The sequence below is a fragment of the Jaculus jaculus genome, chromosome 15 (genome assembly GCF_020740685.1).
Source record: "Jaculus jaculus isolate mJacJac1 chromosome 15, mJacJac1.mat.Y.cur, whole genome shotgun sequence".
NCBI classification, from domain to species: domain Eukaryota; kingdom Metazoa; phylum Chordata; class Mammalia; order Rodentia; family Dipodidae; genus Jaculus; species Jaculus jaculus.
This window is the reverse complement of record NC_059116.1, coordinates 67164348-67169480: the sequence shown is the minus strand read 5'-3', so window position 1 is coordinate 67169480 and position 5133 is coordinate 67164348. Positions and strand designations below refer to the sequence as shown.

Genomic DNA, 5133 nt, shown 5'->3' with positions numbered 1-5133 from the left:
ACTGAGCCTCCCCACGGCTGGCCAGCTTTCACAGCGCCAGAGGTGCTATGCAGGCTCCTCGGGGAGAAACCATCAAGGTCCGTGCCCAGCAGTTGACTCTGCATGCTATGCTATCAGCCTGCCAGGAAAGTGTGCTCCCTGGTACAATAGTGGCATGCCTATTAGGAGGGTAAGCAACTGCTTTCTGACTGCATGTGAGGCCTGTTCCATAGGAGGGAATGTATGCCTGGTACTGTAAACTTTGTCAAAAGCCTATGACGGTGCTGGAGAGATGGCTCAGCAGTTAAGGCACTTGCCTGCAAAGCCAAGGAACCCAGGTTCAGTTTCCCAGTACCAACATAAGCAGGATGCACAAGGTGGCGCATGCGTCTGGAGTTAGTTTGCAGTGGCTAAAGGCCCTGGCACACCTATTTCCCTCTCTCTCTCTGAAATAAATAAATAAATACAATTTAAAAAAAAAAAAAAAACCAGGCATGGTGGCGCATGCCTTTAATCCCAGCACTCGGGAGGCAGAGGTAGGAGGATCACTGTGAGTTTGAGGCCACCCTGAGACTACAAAGTGAATTCCAGGTCAGCCTGAGCTACAGTGAGACCCTACCTCAAAAAAAAAAAAAAAAAAAAAAAAAGCCTGCCAGTGGGAAGGAAAAGATAACCGAATTCCATTACTGAGGAAGTTTTTGAGGCCTTTCCAAACACCCCCATTAACATCAATATCAAAGTCAGCAACAATGTGCTGATTCCAAAGCTTTCAGAATTGCTGACGCAGTAGAAAGAAGACCACGTAACAGTACGGGGTTAATGCCAGTCCTGAAACTAGAAAAGTGCTACAAAGAGCATTCAGATATTCCTCTACTCCTCAGTCTACAGCGGATTTTGCTCAAACTTGGCCTGTTCTTCACTGGCCTGTTCCCTTTGGCCCCACTGGAGAACAGTGTTTTGAAATCCCAAAGCCTACACCATGTCAAAGGTCAAAGTTTTTCGTCTGGCTTTCTGCTTTCTTACAAATGAGGAAAGCTTTTTTGACCCTCACTGCCCGAGGCATTCAAGTATATATCTGGGTTTTAAATGAAGAACAACAGTACAAGAGAGCTTTTGATGTGGGAGCAACTAGAGCGATAACAAACTATCCAACACAAATTTTCATAACAAAGATACTAAAAAGTAGTCCAAGGAAAAATGAAAAAAAAAATTTCAGTGTCATTTCCCCAAGATATTTCCAGAATGGCAAAAGATTCAATCAGTTAAGTTTTGATAATCTCATTTTCAAGCTTGAATGAGAATGTAGAGACTACCTTATATTGTATAGTTATTTTCAACACTATTGCATATTTTACTCTTGTAAAAGATAACTAGATAACTGGTTATGAGATATAAGTAGATTATTGAGTAACATGTCTGTAAATGATGCAGTATTCTACTACTATAAGTAATTCTGAGCTCAAAAAGAAATATTTACAGAGCACCAATCCATTACCAAAGGGATAAACTCCAATTGGGATCTGTTTTCTTTTTAAATATTTTACTTATTTATTTATTCATTTATTTAAGAGACAGAGATATAAAGAGGCAAAGAGAAGAGATAGAATGGCCATACCAGGGCCTCTGGCCACTGCAAACGAACTCCAGACATGTGCCACCTGGTGCATCTGGCTTATGTGGGTACTGGGGAATCAAACCTGGGTCCTCAGGCTTCACAAGCAAGTTCCTTGACTGCTAAGCCATTTCTCCAGCCATTTCTTTTGTTCTTAGGACTTGAGCTACAGCTTGAACCCTTGGTCCCAGAGCTTCATTCTTTTTTGTTGTTTGTTTGTTTGTTTTTGTTTTTTGAGGTAAGGTCTTGCTCTAGCTCAGGCTGACCTGGAATTCACTATAAAGTCTCAGGGTGGCCTCGAACTCACGGTGATCCTCCTGCCTCTGCCTCCCCAGTGCGCCACCATGCCCGGCTCCAGAGCTTCATTCTAATGGATCCCTCACTCATCAAAGAGAGAGGCTGCCAAGTAGGATTTTGGGGAAAGGAGGGCAACCGTTAGAGGCATATAAATAGGAGCTCTTGTTTAAGTTCCTCTTTTCGTTTTGTAGTTTATTGATTTGAGGCACACCACACATATACACAGTTACATGTGACCTAGAGTCTTAATATGCTGCTCAGGCTGTCCTTGAACTCTTGGACCCGGGAGATCCTCCAATCCCACCTGGGATTATAAACGCACACCACTACCTTCCCCAGGTTCCAGTGTGGGTTTTGGCGTTAGGTGTAAATATATGAAAAAAATCCGAGATGTTCTAAATTTAATTTCAAGAGCCAGAGGATAGAGATGAAGAGAGATCAGGCAAGTTAGTCAGTGAATAAATAGCTATGGGCCAAACTATATAAGACCATTACAACCCAGGCAAGCTGCAAACATCTGCACCTGGGGCTGTGGATTCAAGGCCAGCCTGGGCTACATAGTGAGTCCTAAGCCAGCCTTAGCTACACAAAGCGAAACTCTATTTCAATTTTTTTTTTAAAGGGCAGTAGGGGTGAGAATTAGCTCAGTCGACAGAGCGCTTGCCCCATGTTGCAGTCAGCTTCACATTACTGGCAGAAAACACCCGATCAAGAGCAGCTTGTGGGAGGAAAGGGTTTATTTTGGGTTACAGACTCAAGGGGAAGCTCCATGAAGGCAGAGGAGAACCATACAATGAGCACAGGGTGAACATCATCTCCTCCAGGTGGACAAAACAACAGGAGTCTGCCAAACACTGCCAAGGGGAAGCTGGATACAATGCCTATAAGACTTCCCCCAACAATACATTACCTCCAGGAAGATCCAAGTCCCTCAATTGTCACCAGCAGGGAACCTAGCATGCAGAATGCATAAATTTATGGGGGGGCACCTAAATCAAACCACCACGCCCTACAAGCATGAGAACCTGAGTTCAATCCCCAGAATCCACATAAAAAAATCTAGCCGGGCGTGGTGGCGCATGCCTTTAATCCCAGCACTCGGGAGGCGGAGGTAGAAGGATCACCGTGAGTTCGAGGCCACCCTGAGACTCCATAGTGAATTCCAGGTCAGCCTGGGCTAGAGTGAGACCCTAACTCAAAAAACCAAAAAAAAAAAAAATCTGGTTGTGGTGACCTATGTTTGTAATCCCAGCATTGGGGAGGCAAAGACAGCAGATCCCGTGGGGTTCACTGGTCAGCCGGTTTATGCTACTTGGTAAGTTCCAGACCAGTGAGAGACCCTACTGCAAGCCAAATAAAAAAGGTACACAGTGCTGGGGAGTGATACTTAGGGTTGTCCCTTGGCGTCCACATGCACCCCCCCCACACACACACACACACCTGCACATGCCAATAGGCACACAATGCACAAATGACTTATACATTATTAAACAGATGTGAAAACTTTAGCCAGGCGTGATGCACACACCTTTAATTCCAGCACTCTGGAAGCAGAAGTAGGAAGACTGAATGTGCGTTCAAGGCTACCCTGCAACTACATAGTGAATTCCAGGTCAGCCTGGGCTAGAGCAAGACCCAACCTTGAAAAAAAAAAATTTTTTTTTAATGATTCAAAACCTCATACAATCAATCCATTGTAGTTACACAACCAACCAACCCAGCAACACTACATAGTCCTTCTGAATTTATCCTGTCCCCTTTTAGCCAGTGGAGATTTAGCAAACACAGGTTAATGTAAACAGTTGCCAAATTTTTATTGTATTTTTAGTTATTTATTAGAGAGAGACAGAGAGAGAGAGAATGGGCGCACCAAGGGCCTCCAGCCACTAGCAAACGAACTCCGGACGCGTGCGGCCCCCTTGTGCATCTGGTTAATATGGGTGGGCCTGGACAATTGAACCAAGGTCCTTTGGCTTTGCAGGCAAGTGCCTTTGCCAAATTTTCGTTACGAAAATATTCATAGTTCTAGGTCCAGCAGACATCTTTCCATCTGCTATGTAGCCTGGCTGCTGGAAGCTGTGAGCACTTGTTCCAGGCCCTGATCCTCTACCCAGCATCTGAGAGAGGCGAAGGTTCTGAGCACCGTGCTGCAAGGAGCAACTTCTGGCTACATACGTAGCTGCTCAGGGATCACTTTGCCTCAAGAGCATTTGCTAAGCATCTATATGCCATAAATTTTCGCCCCATTGTGAGAACCGCAATTCAGTGACTCTTGCTTACACTTACATCGCTGTTCTATTATCACAATCCAGTTCAGAAGACTTTCATCTTTCTTCCCGAAATTCCCTTGAGCTTGTTCGCAAGCAAAGCCATCCGCCCACCCCCAGACAACCACTGCTCTGCTTTCTGTATGCTTCCCTTTTCTGGACACTTCATCTATGCTGACTCATGGTCCATGCAGTCTTTTATATCTGGTGCACCAAGTAGGAAGAGCAGTCTATCAGTTCAGCTGCGTTTTAAATATTACACAGTGTTACTTTCTTTAAATCCAGTGTCGGCCCACATGTATATAAGAAACCCTTGAGTGTGGGGAAACCCACTTTCTGGCATCACTGTGGTTTTTAGAAGGAAGCAAAAATCGAGGAGGGGGCTGGATAGATGGCTTAGTGGCTAAGGAACTTGCCTGCAAAGCCAAATGACCCAGGTTTGATTCCCTAGGGCCCATGTAAGCCAGATGCACAAGGTGGCACATGTGTCTGGAGTTTGTTTCCAGGGACTGGAGTCCCTGGTGTGCCCTTTTGTCTTTCCCTCCCTCCATCTCTATCTCTCAAAAAAAACAAATAAAAATAAGGTTAAAAGTCAGTCATGGTGGCGCACGCCTTTAATCCCAGCACTTGGGAGGCAGAGGTAGGAGGATCACTGTGAGTTCAAGGCCACCCTGAGACTACATAGTGAATTCAAGGTCAGCCTGGGCTAGTGTGAGACCCTACCTCAAAAAACCAAAAAAAAAAAAAAAATTAAATTAAATAAATTTTTAAAAAATCAATCTAAGAGGGCTTTGGGTACCCACTGAAACAAGGACCACTTATTCTTCAGCCTGTCATGTTTAAGTAATGCCTTCATTATAAAACACAGCATTTATCTGGGCATAGTGGTGCACGCCTTTAGTCCCAGCACTCGGGAGGCAGAAGTAGAAGGATCACCATGAGTTCAAGGCCAGCCTGGAACTACAAGAGTAAGTTCCT

At 44.7% G+C, this 5133-nt stretch overlaps 1 pseudogene; it reads left to right on the top strand.

The window, feature by feature from the left end:
* Nucleotides 1–623: 623 nt before the first annotated feature.
* LOC101612482 lies at nucleotides 624–1277 on the top strand (annotated as a pseudogene).
* The last annotated feature ends 3856 nt before the right edge of the window (nucleotides 1278–5133 follow it).